Consider the following 18,812-nt stretch of genomic DNA (forward strand, 5'->3'; position numbering starts at 1 on the left):
TTGATTTTCCATCTCCAGGTCTTTGTACATGTCATCATAATACTTTGTCTTCTCGAGCTGCCCTTTGAAATCTTCTATTCAACTCTTTTACTTCATTTCTTCCTTTCACTTTAGCTACTCAACGTTCAAGAACAAGTTTCAGGGTCTCTTCTGACATCCATTTTGGCCTTTTCCTTCTTTCCTGTCTTTTTAATGACCTCTTGCTTTCTTCATGATGTCCTTGATGTCATTCTACAACTCGTCTGGTCTTCAGTCATTAGTGCTTAACGTGTAAAATCTATTCTTGGAATGGTCTCTAAATTCAGGTGGGATATACTCAAGGCCATATTTTGGCTCTTGTTGACTTGTTCTAATTTTCTTCAGTTTCAACTTGAACTTGCATATGAGCAACAAGTAATCTGTTCCACAGTCACCCCTTGGCCTTGTTCTAACTGATGATATTGAGCTTTTCCATCACCTCTTCCCACAGATGTAGTCGATTCCTGCGTAGTCCATCTGACGAGGTCCATGTGTATGGTTGCTGTTTATATGGGTCAAAAAAGGTATTTGCAATGAAGTCATTGGTCTTGCAAAATTCTATTATGCAACCTTTCACATTCCAATGTCCAGTAATTATCAATGCATCCCGATTGCACATTCGATCAATTTCAGACTGCAGAAGTTTGTAAAAATCTTCAATTTCTTCATCTTTGGCCTTAGTGGTTGGTGCATAAATTTGAGTAATAGTCCTATTAGCTGGTCTTCCTTGTAGGCGTATGTAGAAACCTAACTGGTGATTACTATATTTTTAAATTTTATTTTGCTTTAGGTGAAAGTTTTTGGCTCAAGTTAATTTCTCATTCAAAAATTTATACACATATTGTATTCTGACATTAGTTGCAATCCCCACAATGTGACAACAGGCTCCCCCTTTCTATCCCAGTCTTCCTGTGTCCACTCGTCCAGTTCCTGTCCTTTCCTGTCTTCTCATCTTGCTTTTGGACAGGAGTTGCCCATTTGGTCTTGTATTTTTGATTAAACTAAGAGGCACATTTCTTTTGTTTTCTAGGCCTGTCTAATCTTTGAAGAGTATTTTTTTTTCTTAAAGCTTAATCACCAGTTTATGACAGAAATTGAGTGTGAAGTAATCACCTCAGCCCTCAACTCCTTATCTCTGACCCCTAGAGTGAATGCTTAAGTCTCCACTGTGGGTGGCAGTCAGATTCACCAGCTGCTCCTTGGAAACCCTATAAGGCAATTCTACTTTGTCTTATAGGGTTGCTATGAGTCAGAATCAACTCAATGGCAACGGTTTTGGTTTTCTGGTTTTTGTGTGTATGTGTGTGTGGTGTAAACAGTTAATGTGCTCAGCTGCTAACTGAGAGGTTGAAGGTTCCAGAACACCCAGAAGCTCCTTGGAAGAAGGTCTGGTGATCTCTTTTATAAAATCAGCCATCAAAAACCCTAAGGAGCACGGTTCTACTCTGATGCACATGGGATCGCCATGAGTCGAATTGACCCCATGGCACCTGAAACTGGAAATGAATGAAAGCATGTTTCCACTTCCTTGTTTTTTCACAGATGAGGCTCAGTTTAGTTGCACTACTTACTCTTGGTCTCATTAGTTAATGGCAGTGTTGGGATTCTAACCCAAGTTAAGCCATTCCATTTCCATGGTTCCATTATGGAACTCCTCCCAACACACCACAAACAACAATGGACTGTTACAAACTTAAAGACACCCTCCAAGAATAACTGTCACTTAGAGTATTAAAAACACCATGCCGCACGGGGTTTAAAAGCAATCCTCAAAAACCCAAAAAACCAAACCCGTTGCTGTCGAGTAGATTCCAACTCATAGTGACCCTATAGGACAGAGTAGAACTGCCCTGTAGAGTTTCCAAGGAGTGCCTGGCAGATTTGAACTGCCGACCTTTAGGTTAGCAGCTGTAGCACTTAACCACTATGCCACCAGGCTTTCCAATCCTCAAAAAGGAATTAAAAAAAAAACTTAGAGCAACAGCAACAGTGCATGACTACTTTCAAAGAGACAACATTTACTTCTACACATAAATTCTGGTTTCTTAAAAATCAGTCTTGGACTTAGTGGACCAGTTCAGACTGGAAGAATCCCTCAGACTATTGCCCTAAGGCACTCTTCAATTCTTGAACCAAAACTATCCCCTGAAGTTACCTTTCGGCTAAATAGCAGGCTAGCTCATAAAGAACATCAGCTTTGAGAGCTGTGCTCCTTTAAAAAAATCATCTATATGAGACCAAATGGTCAACAACTACTCTAAAGCATAGATGAGAAGGTTGGGTGGAAATGAAACTAGTTTAATGGGAATGGAAAAACTAAAATGGAAATAATAAGAATTTTGATACATTGTGAAGAATGCGAACAATGTCACTGAACAATGTGTGTAGAAACTGTTTAATGGGAACCTGTTTTGCTGTGTACAGTTTCACAAAAAAATACAATACATATATAAGTTGCACAATGTTATCCTCCACCCATAGGTGTCCAATGAAAAGTGTCAATGTACCAGGTTGAGTTTTGTCAGATGATTGCCTCACTAGACAAGTTTGGCTCAGATTATCCTACAAGGCAAAAAATCAAGAGTATCTGAACTTTGGTCTATAATTGGTGTCTCTGTTTTCACAATCATGTTTTTAGATAGCATTGTCTACCTAATTGCCTTTTGTAAACTGACCTGTAGAACCCAGAGAAATCATGGTTTTCCAAATGCATTCTCACCACACCCCTTTTTAAGCCACCACCGAGAAAACAAATATAACATTACGAATTCTTAAAAAGAGGGCAGTGTAAGAGGGCTACCTACCATTGTTTACCAATCTCTCTTCAACAATCAGAATGTTACTCCACTTTGCTTCTAAATAATAATTTTGCTTTACAACATTATTTTTGCTGCTATCATGTCTTCAAATAGATGATAACACAGAATTCTGGTAAACAAAGAACTGGATAAAATGAACATTTTCTTGACTATATTGAGTAACTTTACTCAGAACAGCTCCTTTGGATAAAGGTAAAAAACAATGAGCACTCAACTTTAAAAAAAAAGGAAAAGATTTTCACCAAGATAACGGTTTCTTTGCTAACATGAGCAAAGTGAGAAGGAAAATACCTTTAAACATAGCACAAAAGAATAATTACTGAAAACTTTGTGCAGAATCATCCTGCCTTATTTTGAGCCCGCATCTTGTCCCCTAACAATTTCTTCCCTGGAACGTGGCTCAAGTGTGGAAGACTACGCTGGGGATGACAGAACATACTTCTGAAGGGACTGGCAGATAGTAGGTGTTCTTTCCTCCTTGGAAAGTTGTTAATTCTTCCCTTCCAGAGCTGTAAAGTCTGCTGGATATCTCCTCTTCTTTTTTCTTTTTTTCACTTACCTTCAGTACACTGTGTTCATGCAAACAACATTTGACAGGAAGGCCCACAATGACATGGATTGACACAGTGGCTGCAACAACGGGCTCAAACATAGCAACAGTTGTGAGGATGACCTAGAACCGGGCAACATTTCATTCTGTTATACATAAGGTCACTATGAGTCAGAGCCAACTCAATGGCACCTAACAACAAACTGTGTACTAGATGTTGCATGATTTTGGAGAAGATGAAAAGACAAATACCTGATTTCCTCTCGAAAGATCTCAAGTGCCTTTCAAGTTTTTGTGCATCTTAAAATAAAGTTTCTTACACCCCAGAATATATCTCTTGACTAAAATTGCTTAATTATTAAACAGTGAACTATAAAGCTAAATTTTAGATCGAGGAAAAAAAAATGTGTACTCAGAAAGTTAAACGGAAGAAATCGATTTTTTTTTTAGCTTAGAGGTTTATGTTCTGTAGCATGAGATTCTTGTGTGTGTAATTTTGTAGGATTGTGGCACTTTTGGGGGTGGTGTGGGTGGTGAAGTGAAAGTCGCTTCCCTTGTTGTCACCTCTGACTGGGTTCTGCAAGCACCCTAATGTCTAAGGGTGTCAGGACACTCTGTTCATTGTGTCAGGAAAAGAAACCTCACTGCTCTGTGTCCGACCGTGTGAAGGAATATTCAGCACCTCCAACTCAGATTCACAGCTAATGATCCCGGTTTGAAATTTTCAAGGGCCAGTTGTGTGGCCTCCTTCTTTCATGCTGCCATTGTCTTCCGGCAATTTCATTATTTGTTCACACCTCCAGAAGAAGAAGTAGAGAAGGAAGTTGAAACATAAATTCATCAACTTTTCCAACTACGTCCTTAGTTTTCCAGTTCTCTGGTTCTAAGGCGGCTTGTGGGAGAACCCAGAGCACTGAGGGGGAGCCATATGCAGTGCCACCAGAAAACACAGCACAGGGCCAAGCCCTCAAGTTAGGACAAGGCATATCCTCTTCATACAAAAGACAGTAGCCTAAGCAAAGATTTTACTACGGCACTACAAAAAAAAAAAAAAACTTGCTAAAAAATTGTTCTACTCATCTGAGGATTTCAGCTGCCCAAGTGATCACCATCATTGGAAACACTACACTCTATGTGTATGTGTGAAGGTTATATAAAACCTACTGTGTAATACACAACTGAATTGGGACTGTTACCTCCTTCAACAGGTAGGCATGCCTTAAAGTAAAAGGCAAGAAGTTTGCTTGTTTGTTTGTCTGTTTTTAATGACATCCATGTGGTCTGCTAGCATCATTTTGTAGGACCTCTTAGGAGACATGTTGAACTAAAGCTGTACAGCAAAGCCTGCATTTCTGATGTTGTATGGGTACAGTCATGAGAAACTGAACACACAGCCGTGAAGGGATTTTGCTTATTGGTGATGGCTTAAGGAATATGGGGCCCCTAAGCAAAACTGTGGGGCGAAAAATGTGGCAGTCTGCTTCTGTAAAAGCTTTACGGCCGTGGAAACTCTATGGGGTCACCATCAGTTAGAACTGACTCGATAACACCTAACAACAGCCCTCTCTTCTTGTATTCTTATTACCTTAAAAATAAAGTTCAACATGGAGAGACTTGCAAAGCCACACTAGAAATTGGATTTTATTCTTAAGGTAATAATGTTGTTGTTATTGTTGTTAAGTGCTGTGTAGAGTCGGTTCCGACTCATAGTGACCCTATGTACAACAGAACAAAACACTGCCCAGTCCTGCACCATCCTCATGGTTGTTGCTATGTTTGAGACCATTGTTGCAGCTACTGTGTCAATCCATCTAGTTGAGGGTCTTTCTCTTTTTTGCCGACTCTCCACTTTACCAAGCATAATGTCCTTCTCCAGGGACTGGTCCCTCCTGATAACATATGCAAAATAGAGAAGACTAAGTCTCTCCACCCTCCTTTCTAAGGAGTATTCTGGTTGTACCTCTTCCGAGACAGTTTTGTTTGTTTTTTTGGCAGCCCATGGTATATTTGATATTCTTCACCAACATCGAAATTTAAAGGCATCAATTCTTCTTTGATTTTCCTTACTCATTGTCCAGCGTCCACTTGCATATGAGGCTACTGAAAATCCCTTGGCTTGGGTCAGGTACACCTTAGTCTTTAAAGTGACATCTTTGCTTTTCAACAGTTTGAAGAGGTCTCTTGCAGCACATCTGCCCAATGCAATACGTCGTTTGATTTCTTTCTTTTCGTGTGTGTGCGTGCCTTAGGTGAAAGTTTTCAGCTCAAGTTAATTTCTAATTTAAAAATTTATGTACATATTTTTATGTGATATTGGTTGCAACCCCCACAACGTGACAATAAGTACCCGCTTTCTACCCTAGGTTCCCTGTGTCCATTCATCCAGTTCCTGTCCCTTCCTGTCTTCTCATTTTCCTCATGTTCTCTCTGGGACTCTCTGTTGTGATCCCTGTAAGAGCAATTGCTGGAGGTAGCCAGGCACCATCTAGTTCTTCTGATCTCAGGGTGGTAGAATCTTTGGTTCATGTGGTCCTTTAGTTTTAGGGATTAGTATTTTCCATGTGTCTTTTTTTTCTTCTTCTTCATTCTCCTTTGCTCTGGGCAGGATGGGACCAATAGATGTATCTTAGATGGCCACTAGCAAGCTTTTAAGATCCCAGACGCTACTCACCAAAGTGGGATGTAGAACCTTTTCTTTACAAACTATGTTATGCCAATTGGCCTAAATGTCCCCCTAAACTATGGTCTCCAAGCCCAGCTAGTTAGTTCCTTGAAGTGTTTGGATATCTTGGAAACTTCTACACTTTTGCTTTGGTCTAGTTGTGCTGACCTCCCCTACATCATTTGGTTTTTTGACTGCTGCTTCCATAGGTGTTGATTGTGGATCCAAGTAAAATTAAATCCTTGACAACTTCAATATTTTCTTCATTTATCATGATGTTGTTTATGGGTACAGTTGTGAAGATTTTTGTTTTCTTTATGTTGAAGTGCAATGCACACTGAAGGCTGTATTTCTGATCTTCATCGTAAGTGCTTTAGTCCACTTCGCTTTCAGTAAGCCAAGTTTTGTCATCTGCATATCACAGGTTATTAATGAATCTTCCTCCAATCCTGATGCTGCCTTCTTCTTCATATAGTTCAGCCTCTCAAATTATTTGTTCAACATGATAATAAGCTATTGCAAAGATCTGAGCAGCAGGGTAATGTGTTTGGATTTATACTTTGAACCAAGCCCCTGGCTACAGTGTGGATAATGGACTGATGGACGGCAAGAATGGAGGCAGGGACATCAGTCGGGAGGCTGCTGTAATAACCCAGCAGAGAGACAACGGTGGCTTGAACAGAGCAGCAGAATTAGGGAGGGAGGAAGGAAGAGTGCTCAAGTCTCTGACTTAAGCAACTATGAGTCGGCATCAACTTAAAGGCAACTGGTTTACGATGATTGAGGTTTCATTCATTATTAGGTAACAATGACAGGAAGTTTAATTTCTGCCCACAGGAATGAGCGCCTAAAGCAAGTCTGGCAGTCAATGCTCACTCCATGGATGCTCAGGAGAGAGGCACTCTGGGATGACACCCTCAGCCTCCTCCCCTGCTTGAGGGTGATGGTATTTACATGATAGAAGATAAAATAGCTACTATCAAAAACATTTAGACCATGCAACCCCAGAATTATTTGGAGGAATAACTACTTTTAATTTGCACAATCGATTGAAAATGCAGGCAGTCCCCAGGTTAGGAACAACTGACTTACGGACCACTAGTACCGGCCCTTTAATGTTATGTAAATTTGACCTCACTTTGAAACTAATGAACCAACTCCTTTTGCAACAAATTCTTCATCACAATCACCTTTGCTTGCTGCACAAGTGGCTTTTAAATCACTGAAAAATCTTCAAGCCTTTTCTTGCACTAAAAAATCAAAACCAAGCCTGTTGCCATCGAGTTAATTTGGACTAACAGGGGCCTTGTCAGGCAGTAGAACTGCCCCGTAGAACTTCCACCGAGGGCTGGTGGATTTGAACTGCTGACCCTTTGCTTAGCAGCTGTAGCTCTTAACCACTGTGCCACCAGCGTTCCTTTCTTGTAGGGCTAAATAAGAACCGTATGCACCTGCTACCGACTTATAAATTTGACTTAAAGGCACGGGTAGGAAGGGACCTCCTTTGTACCCCAGAGGCTGCCTAAACTGCCTAGTTCCCAGGATATAAATGAGATCCATTCCTAACTGTGCCTTTAAGTCAAATTTGTAAGTCACTAACAGGTATATATAGTTCTGATTTAGCTGTTCTTTAGTGCAAGAAGGAAACCCTGGTGGTGTAGTGGTTAAGTGCTACAGCTGCTAACCAAAAGGCCAGCAGTTCGAATCCACCAGGCGCTCCTTGGAAACTCTATGGGGCAGTTCTACTCTGTCCTATAGGGTCGCTATGAGTTGGAATCGACTCAATGGCAGTGGGTTTGGTTTTTGGGTTTAGTGCAATAAAGGAAACCCTGGTGGCTAGTGGTTAAGTGCTACAGCTGCTAACCAAAGGGTCGGCAGTCTGAATCCGCCAGGCGCCCCTTGGAAACTCTATGGGGCAGTTCTACTCTGTCCTGTAGGGTCGCTATGAGTTGGAATCGACTCAACGGCACTGAGTTTGTTTTTTTTTTTTTTTTTTTGGTTTTAGTGCAAGAAAAGGCTCAAAGCCTTTTCAATGATTTAAAAGCCGCATGTGCAGCAAGTGAGCGAAAGTGATTGTGATGAAGAATTTGTTGAGTAGGGGTTGGTTCGGTCATTTCAAAATGAGGGCAAATTTACATAACATTAAAGGGGAGGTGGGAGTTGTCTGTAGTCAGATGTTGTTCCTAATCTGGGGTCTGCCTGTATAAGTAGGACTTTTTTTTTTTTTTTTTATAATAAAGTTACTAAGTGGAGTCATTGAGTTTCCCACAAGCTTCTCGTTCCGTGCAGAAAGGGGCATAACCAAGTCTAGGAAGCTGGCTTTACGATATACTGCTTGAATATCCTTACCTAGGGATTTTCTTTATTCTGGGAATACATTTAGCAGAACTTTGATACCAGCACAAAGGCCTTGAGAAATGTTTAAAGTCATCATCCTGATTTTCTCCTTTATTATTGAATGTGATTCACAAAACCAGTATGCTATGGCTAATCTAATGGTTATGAGTTTCCTCTCTATAAAAAGTTTGAAAGACAGAGAGATTTAACAAATTATTTTTTAGAACAAGTGAGGTTAAAATATCTAAACAGAGACAGAGAACTAAAAGAAATCCTACATTTGAAACAGTTTTTACAATGCAGTATAAAACACTCAAAATAAATTTTTGCACTCATAATATTCGTTTTAAGAGCGCCAAAAAATATGATTTCTGTAATTTTTAATTTCCAGATGTAAGCTTTGTGAATTACACAAAATTCTACTACCATTATAGACTAATATCTAACAGCTCAAGTAAACTGCCTCTTTGATTTAGAAAGTGACAATAGCCTAATTTTATTCTTTTACCAGTTACCAACCTTTCGGGAGCAGATGGCCTTTCTCATGAAGCACCTCAGGGTGGGTTTGAACCACTATGCTTTCGGTTAGTAGCCTAGTGCTTAACCATTCACATCACCTAGGGACTCTGAAACTACCTCTCTGAAATGCATGCTTATAGAGCTAACATTCTGGCATCATCTCAGTTTCTCTAAATAGCTTTCTAAGACCACTGAACCCTTGAATTACTTATAAATATAATTGTGAATTACTTATAAAAATACTTATAAATATAATTGTGACAATCGTTTAGAAAATTTTTAATTTCCATAAAGAACACACACAAAAAAATTAAGTTAGCTAGATGCTAAGAAAATGAAAAGACAAGCCATAAACTGAGAAAAATATTCACAAATTATATATCTGATAAAGGATTTGTATTCAGAATATGTAAAGAACTCTCAAACTCAATAATAAGAAAGCAAATAAAAATAGCCCAGCAAAAATGAGCAAAAGAACTGGACAATAAAAAACACAAAAGAAGATATATGGATGGAAAACAGGCACCTGAGAAGATGTTCAACATCATTAAGCATTAGGGAAATACAAATTAAAACCACATCAAGATACCACTACACACGTATTAGAATGGTTAAAGTGAAAAAGACTGTGCCCACCAGGTGTTGACAAGGATGTAGAGGCACTGGAATTCTCACATGGTAGGCATGCAATATGCTACAATCATGATGAAAAACAGTTTTGTAGTGTCTTAAAAAGTCAAACATGCACCAATCATATGACCTAGCCCAAGAGAAACGAAAGCCCACATCCACACAAAGACTTGTACATGAATGTTTACAGCAACTTTATTTGTCATAGCCCTAAAGTGGAAGCAACCACGTGGCTAAATCTCAAAACAATTATTCCGAGAAAAAAGGCCAGGCAAAAACATACACACAGTGATTCCATTTACATCGAATTCTAGAGATGCAAACTAATCTATGCTGACAGAAAGCAGATCAGTAGTTGTTTCGAGATAGTAGGGGAAGCGAGGAGGGGCAGGAGGGGGCCTTGTAAAGGGACACAAGGAAATTTTGGAGAGTGATGGATGTGCTCATTACTATGTTGGCTTGCGTGATGATTTCACAGTTTTTTTATGCATATGTCAAAACATATCAAATTGTACCCTTTAAATACGCAGTTTGTCATATTTCAATTATACTTCAAATAAAACTGTTTAAAAATGAAAAAACAGGTATATGTTGTTAGTATTTGTAGTTTAAGTAGTTTGAGCCCGAAGGGCAATCAATATTTCACCAAGGGAGTATTTGAGATCAGGTGTCTATAATAAGTTAGTGATGATGCCCTGGAAGTGTGAGTTTGACCTTCAAATAATGCCTAACATTTTTCATGGCTACCGCAAGGAAGTTTCCTGACTTATTTTTACTTTATCTTTACTACCCTGTAAACAAGGCATATTTATTTTCTTGGTAACCAAGGAAAATCTGGCCATCTCCTTGCCAGGATGCTCTTAACCATAAGAGCTCTGTCTTTCATGCCCTCAGGCGTTCCACTAAAAGAAATCTGTGGACTGAATATAGAAATCACGTGCATCACATATTTCATTGGACTTTTTTGGGATGTCTGCAGATGAATTTTTTCTTGTCTATCAGTTTTATTGGCATTTAAATAATTCCAGCACTACCTGTAAAACAGATTGTCTTCAGTGGCTCACCTCCTCAGACCTTCAATGTCTTCCCTTAGCCTACAGAGTAATACCTAAACTTTGCAGCATGGCTACAAAGATCTTTTATTATTTGTCTGTAAATTACTTCCCTGCTTCCCTTCAAACCCACTCTTCTGACAATATCACGTACTCTTATGCCTTCACGTCTTCCCTCATTTTCTTCCTACCCCTCCTATGTTCCCTTCTCTAACTATGGAAATTATTTTATTATCCAAACCCAATCTGGATTCTACTCTTCCAGGAAGTTGTCTATCGTCTCCCCAAGAAGAATTCAATAGCCTTCAATGTTGCTCCCATAGTTAATACAGTGAACCTCAAGTTAGTCCTGATTTTATTGTTTATGTAATTAAAAAGCAAACCCACTCCACTGACTCAATTCTGACTCACGTTATTGTTAGGTGCCTCCAATCCTGATGCCCCGTTCTTCTTCGTATAGTCCAGCTTCTCAGATATTTCCTCAGCATACAGATTGAATAGGTATGGTAAAAGGATACAGCCCTGATGTACACCTTTCCTGACTTTAAACCATGCGGTAACCCCTCGTTCTGTTCGAATGGCTTCCTCTTGATCCATGTACAGATTCCTCATAAGCACAATTAAGTGTTCTGGGATTCCCACTCTCTGCAATGTTATCCATAATTTGTTATGATCCACACAGTCGAATGCCTTAACAAGTCAACAAAACACAGGTAAACATCTTTCTGGTGTTCTCTGCTTTCAGCCAAGATCCATCTGACATCAATAATAATATCCCTGGTGCCATGTCCTCTCCTATATCTGACTTGAATTTCTGGCAGTTCACTGTGGATATACTGCTGCAGGCCCTGTGGAATGATCTTCAGCAAAATTTTACTTGCATGTGATATTAATGATATTGTTTGATAATTTTCACATTCAGTGGGATAACCTTTCTTGGGAATAGGCACAAATATGGATCTCTTCCAGTCGGCTGGCCCAGTAGCTGTTTTCCAAATTTCTTGGCATAGACAAGTGAGCACTTCCAGCACCTCATCCATTTGTTGAAACATCTCAGTTGGTATTCCATCAACTCCCCAAGCCCTGTTTTTCACCAATGCCTTTAGTGCAGCTTGAACTTCTTTCTTTGGTACCATCGGTTCCCGATCATATGTTACCTCATGAAATGGTTGAAAGTTGACCAATTCTTTTTGGTAAAGTAACTCTGTGTATTCCTTCCATCTCGTTTTGATGCTTCCTGCATCTGTCGATTTGTCATACTGTGGGGCCTTGCGTGTTGCTGTGATGGTGGAAGCTATGCCACCGATATTCAAATGCCACCAGGGTCATCGATGGCAGACAGGTTTCAGCTGAGCTTTCAGAATAAGACAGACTAGGAAGAAGGATCCGGCAGTCTACTTCTGAAAGCAATTAGCCAGTGAAAACCTTATGAATAGCAGTGGAATATTGTCTGATACAGTGCTAGAAGATGAGCCCCAGAGGTTGGAAGGCACTCAAAAGAGGAGTGGGGAACAGATGCCTCCGCAAAGTAGAGTTGACCTTAATGACGTGGATAGAGTCAAGCTTTCAGGACCTACATTTGCTGATGTAGCATGACTCAAAGTGACAAGAAATAGCTGCAACTATCCATTAAAAATTGGAACCCGGAGTGTATGAAGTATGAACCTAGGAATATTGGAAATCATCAAAAATGAAATGGAACACATAAAGGTCCATATCCTAGGCATTAGTGAGCTGAAATGGACTGATATTGATCATTTTGAACTGGACAATCACATAGTCTACTATGCTGGGAATGACAACTTGAAGAGGAATTGTGTTGCGTTCATTGTCAAAAAGAACATTTCAAGATCTACCCTGAAGTACAACACTGTCAGTGATAGGATATCTATACCCCTACAAGGAAGACCAATTAATGCAAATATTATTCAAATTTACACACCAAACACTAAGGCCAAAGATGAAGAAATTGAAGATTTTTAGCAACTTCTGTAGTCTGAAATTGATCGAATATGCGATCAGGATGCACTGATAATTACTGTTGATTAGAATGTGAAAGTTAGAAACAAAGAAGGATCGCTAGTTGGAAAATATGGCCTTAGGGATAGAAACGATGCCAGAGATCACGACTGAATTTTGCAAGACCAACAACTTCTTCACTGCAAATACCTTTTTTCACCAAAATAAACGGCGAGTATACACATGGACCTCATCGGATGGAAAGCACAGGAATCAAATCGACTACATCTGTGGAAAGAGATGATGGAAAAGCTCAATATCATCAGTCAGAACAAGGCCAGGGGCCGACTGTGGAACAGACCATCAATTACTCATATGTAAGTCCAAGTTGAAAATGAAGAAAATTAGGACAAGTTCACCAGAGCCAAAGCACAACCTTGAGTATATCCCAGCTGAATTTAGAGACCATCTCAAGAATAGATTTGACGTGTTGAACACTAATGCCCAGAGACCAGACGAGTTGTGGAATGACACAAAGAACATCATACATGAAGAAAGCAAGAGGTCATTAAAAAGACAGGAGAGAAAGAAAATACCAAAACAGATGTCAGAAGAGACTCTGAAACTTGATCTTGAATGTCGAATAGCTAAAGCAAAAGGAAAAAATGAGAAGTAAAAGAGCTGAACAGAAGATTTCAAAGGGCAGCTTGAGAAGACAAAGTAAAGTATTACGATGACATGTGCAAAAAGCTGGAGATAGAAAACCAAAAGGAAGAACATGCTCAGCATTTCTCAAGCTGAAAGAAATAAAAAAAAAAAAAAATTCAAGGGTCGAGTTGCAATATTGAAGGATTCTACGGGGTAAATATTCCGACTCATAGTGACCCTATAGTTGTTCGCAAATCCATCTCCCCTACTAAGCTTATCTGTGTTCCAGCCCTCACCTAGTGCCTAATACAATGACATTTATCTAAGAAACACTCAATAAATGTGCAATAAGTAAATGAACGAAGCCCATAAACGTACCTCATCAACTAAGGAAAAGTACAAGGATCGACAGTGCTCTGACTGAGAAGTAGGGCAACTGAAACTAGAATACAGTTGACACTATTTAGAGAAGACAGTAGGTTAAGATGCATGGGTTTGAAGTCCATCTCTGCCATTTACTATCTGTGTGATTTTGAGCAAATCACTTAATCTAAGTCTCAGTTTCCTCATCTGAAAAATAGGGATAAAAATAATACCTAATTGCAGTCATTGTGATGATGAAATATGATGATTTATATAAAGTAATCACAACTACATACAATGTCTGACATATGATGAGCACTTACATTCATCATTTCTTCTGTTATTGAACCAGCAAAGTTGTTGCTTTCTCGATCTCTCCCATTTGACTAATAAATGGGGCAAAAGATGAGAAAAAAACAATGTTGAACTCGGAAGAGGAACTTGCTTAATAAGTATTTATTTAATGAATTCTAAGACACAAAATATCAGATTCTGAATTGAAGCAAATTTCCCCTAGCTTACTTGGAATTAGCAAACATAGACCACAGGGAAAAAACAGATTAATGACAATAGATGATTAAAGAACAAGAAGTGAAGTGTACAATTCAGGGATGTTTGTATAGATTTTTTATAATGTTTTCTTACTTTGAAAGGATTTCAATAGTGATCATCAATCCACTTGTTTAGATCTCAGTAAATATGCATGAGGACCCTTAAAATAGCACTATAGTCTGAAATCTGCTTTAATATTATTGGAAGGAGATCATCTATTAATGCTTTAGGATGGTTATCACTTAGAGCAATTGGAATTAATTCCACACATTTAAAGACAAGTCTCTTAGTCCAGGTTTTTCCAAGATCTGTTGAGTTACACTGAAAATAATTTATTGCAGTCAATACTCATTTAACTCCTAATTTTAACTGCTGTAGTAGTGGCAAAAATTCCCTCACATTGTGTACACTTAAATGTACAGAGAAATGGAATTTCTGTATTGCACTATAACTCTTCCGATGTCTCTGAGCCCCCACATTTTGGGGGAATTGAGGAAACATACAGGCGCCGGGGCGGGGGGGATGCATATTTTCCTTAATCTACAGGCATTAGTTCTGTCCAATTATTTGCACTATCTCTTCAGGTGATTCAACTTCTGCTTGGATGACTTCAGGTAAGCACTTAATGGCTCCAAAGTTGGACCTCTCCTCTGTCCCTCTCTGAGAAAGCTTCGGGTATAGGTAAGAGGACTGAAGCTTATGCATCTTTAGGGGAGATGCAGTCCTCAAATTCACACAACAACCCCTGGATCCCAGAATGGGTGGTCTGGGCTGCTCCATGGATTAGATCGTTGAGGTGTGAGAGGTAATGTCTGGCTTTTGAAGATGAAAGCTTAGCTCCCACCACTGAAGCCTGTAGACCAGATCATTTATCTCTACTTTCTAAGTTTTCACACTCTTTAGACTCTTCTCTCTGTCCCTAGGAGTCTACAGGTCTACAAGCTCTCTCTGCATACTTGGGGCCCCTAACTGGGGCATGTGGGAACTTTCGGGTCTCTTTGAGGTCACATATGTGTGATAATGAAGCAGTTGCTCCTCACCTTTCTACCAACATTGTGTGGCTACCTCCATGACATCTCCCTCAAGATGCTATCTTGAATGCACATCAAGTCAAAGGATAGAGCACTTTCCAGGGGCTACGGTGCCTTCCACACTACCCTCAGAGAAGGCACTAGTCTAAATGTCCTTCAACTTTCACATACCTATCTGAACATTGCTGAAACCTAACTTGCTGAGGTTTCAGCCTCACACAAGAGAAGCAGGTGAGAACATTGATATCTTATCTCCTCAAACTCCTTGTCTTCCTTCTTACTGTCATTTCCCTGAGCCAGAAGGGGCAGACTTCAGTCTTTCTCCTTCCTCTATTTCATATCCTCTTCATTCTTTCATTAGCCATCCTTGTAGCCCAGATGACTTAAGAGGAAGCGCTATCCCCTCTGCACTGTGGAAGACAGCTTACAGTTTGAATTCTCCTGGCTTAGGCTTGATAGGTTAATGTTTGTTAAGGAAATTTAGAACACTCTTTCTGAGAAAAACCTGGCTTAAATAACTCTGATCATTTTGAAAATCGTATTTTTTTAATTATTTTATGTTTTGTTGTCAAGAATATATACAGCAGAACATACACCATTTCAACAATTTCTACAAGTACAATTCGGTGACATTGATTATAGTCTTCAAGTTGTGCAGCATTCTCACCCTCTTTTTCTGAATTGTCCCCCACCATTAACATAAACTCACTGCCCCCTAAGTTTCCTATCTAATCTTTTGAGTTGCTGTTACCAGTTTGATCCCATATAGACAGTTCTTAAAAGAGCACAATGCTCAATGCAGATATTCTTTACTAATTAAGGAAACTATTGTTTGGAAACCCTGGTGGCGTAGTGGTTAAGTGCTACAGCTGCTAACCAAGAAGTTGGCAGTTCAAATCCACCAGGTGCTCCTTGGAAAGTCTATGGGGCAGTTCTACTCTGTCCTATAGGGTCACTATGAGTCAGAATCGACTCGACGGCAGTGGGTTTTCATGGATCATTTGGTTTAAAAAAAGATATGATCATTAAGGTTGTCAATTTGGCTGGGCCATGATTCTCAGTGGTTTGGCAGTTATGATGTTGTTTCTCAGTCATACAACGATATCATGGAGGTGACTCCATGATGAGATTTGAGATAATGTGATCATCTCCATGATGGGATCTGCTGCGAATAGCCAATCAGTTGAAAGAGTTTCCTTGGGGGATGGCCCACATCCAACATAAATGGACTTTCTGGCAAGGCTCATGAGCTCTTGCTCACACTGGACACGCAGCTGGTCCTGTTTGTCTGACCTCCGGTTCTTGGGACTTGATCTAGCTGTTTACCTGCTGTCTTGCCTGCCGATCTTGGGATTCATTGGTCTTCACAGCCTGTGTGCCAGAGCTCTGCTGTGTGACTTGCTGATCTTGGGTTCACCAGCTGTCATGGATTGAATTGTGTCCCCCCAAAATATCTGTTAATTTAGCTGGACCATGGGTCCCAGTGTTGTGTGATTGTCCACCGTTTTATGTGATTTCCCTATGTGTCGTAAATCCTATCACTATGATGAAATGAGATGGATTAGTGGCAGTTATATTGATGAGATCTACAAGATTAGTGTCTTAAGCCAATCTCTTTGAGATATGAAAGAAAGAATCAAGCAGAGAGATGGGGGACCTCAAAACACCAAGAAAGCAGTGCTAGAAGCAGAGCGTGTCCTTTGGACCTGAGGTTCCTGCACTGAGATGCTCCCAGACCAAGGGATGACTGATGACAAGGACCTTCCTCCAGACCCAACAGAGAGAGAATGCCTTCCCCTGGAGCTGTGCCCTGAATTCAGACTTCTAGTCTACTAGACTGTGAGAGAATACAGTTCTCTTTGTTAAAGACATCCACTTGTGGTATTTCTGTTATAGAGCACTAAATGACTAAGACACCAGCCGTTGCAGCTACATGAATGAGAAGCTTCCAGCCTGATCCACATTCCAGCCTCCACAACCATGTGAGCCATTTCCTTGATATAAATCTCTCTATACATGTATTTATACACTTTAATGGTTTTGCTTCTCTAGAGAAACCCCAGCCTAAAGCAGAAGACTTCAGGGGATACTTTTGGTTTAAGAGTTAAAGATTAGCTCAGGGCAATAGTTTCAGGGGTTCATTCAGCCTCACTGGCTCCAGAAAGTCTGGATTCCATGAGAATTTTAAATTCTGTTCTGCATTTTCCCCCTTTTAATCAGGATTCAAATGATCAAAATGTTCTTTGATGTCAGAGGCTAAATATCATTCCTAGACCTTTGTATTCCTTTTATAACCTTCTTAAATTTTTCCTGATGTAAATAGCTGCTTCTGAAAGAATAAGGAAAATATAAAAGAGGAATTCTCAATATATTTCAAAATTTTATTCCCCATTATAAGCTATTGTCATTACCCCAAATTCAGGTAAATTTAATGGGCAATATTAATTTGCATATTAATGGAGAACCCTCCAAGTTTGAAGCAAAGATAGAGCAAAAAATTGTTAGTAAAAAGCAGAATCAATTCTCAGAGAATTTTAAAACAAGAGAAATGCTTGCTGAATATAGGAATCCTTTTCAGGAGCTTCCTCAGAATCCTATAATTTCAGTCAGCTAACTAAATATCTGATGTTGGATGACTCACCACTACCTTAAATTATTTATGTTCAAAACTAGGCTCATATTTATTTTAGACATCTTTTAATCTTGTTAATGGTATCATACTTCTCCCAGCATGACAATCACCTTCAATTCAATTTTGACTCAAACCACATTTTCTGCAGGTATGTTAGGTACTGTGTTAACCATGGTAGCATGTCTAGGGCACAAACCTATCCTTGGAAATTTCTCCATAATGTTCCCTATCTAACCAATGAGAAGTCCCTGGGTGGTGAACTGGCTGCTAACAGAAAGATTGGTGGTTCTGGTCCACCCAGAGGCACCTCAGATGAATAGCGTGGTGATCTACTTCCAGAAAACCAGCCATTGAAAACCCTATGGAGCACAGTTCTAGTCATTCACACATGGGGTCACCATGAGTCAGAATCGACTTGACAGCCACTGGTTTTATCTAAACAAGTCATATAGATTTTTTCCTTTGAAATGTGTCTCATGTTTTCTTTTTCCTCTTTTCTACTGCCATCATCTCCTCATATCTGAATCAGTCATAGTAGCATGATGCCTACTCTCTCCACGCCACCTACTTCCTGATGCCAAGAACACAACACTATCTTCAGATATTTCTTGACTTCAATATTGTTGATGCTCAGTAAATATTTATTAGGTTTAATTAAGTTTTCTAATCCCCACATGGTTGTCTCTGACCAGCCTAAGAACTGTATCCAGAGGTAGAGAGAATGGACCTTTGTGAGGTAAAGAATTTAACCTTATCCAAAGAATTTGGCCTTTGTCCTTAGAATTTCCCCAGTGACTGACACCTCTTTAATGAGGTTTCCAGACCACACCTGAGGGTTTATGCTAATAAGATGTTTCTTGGTGGGGGCTGGTCAGGCCAGGAAGACAACAGGTGATTTCAGTTGACCTCAGAGCTGGGGAGGTGGAGGCACAAGTCAATCAATCATGCTTATGTAATCAGGCTCCAGTAAAGGCTATAGACGTGGAACTTCCATGGGCTTCCTGGTTGATGAAAGATATAAATGCACATGGGAAAGTAAC

This window comes from Loxodonta africana, chromosome 4, assembly GCF_030014295.1.
Source record: "Loxodonta africana isolate mLoxAfr1 chromosome 4, mLoxAfr1.hap2, whole genome shotgun sequence".
Classification (NCBI taxonomy): domain Eukaryota; kingdom Metazoa; phylum Chordata; class Mammalia; order Proboscidea; family Elephantidae; genus Loxodonta; species Loxodonta africana.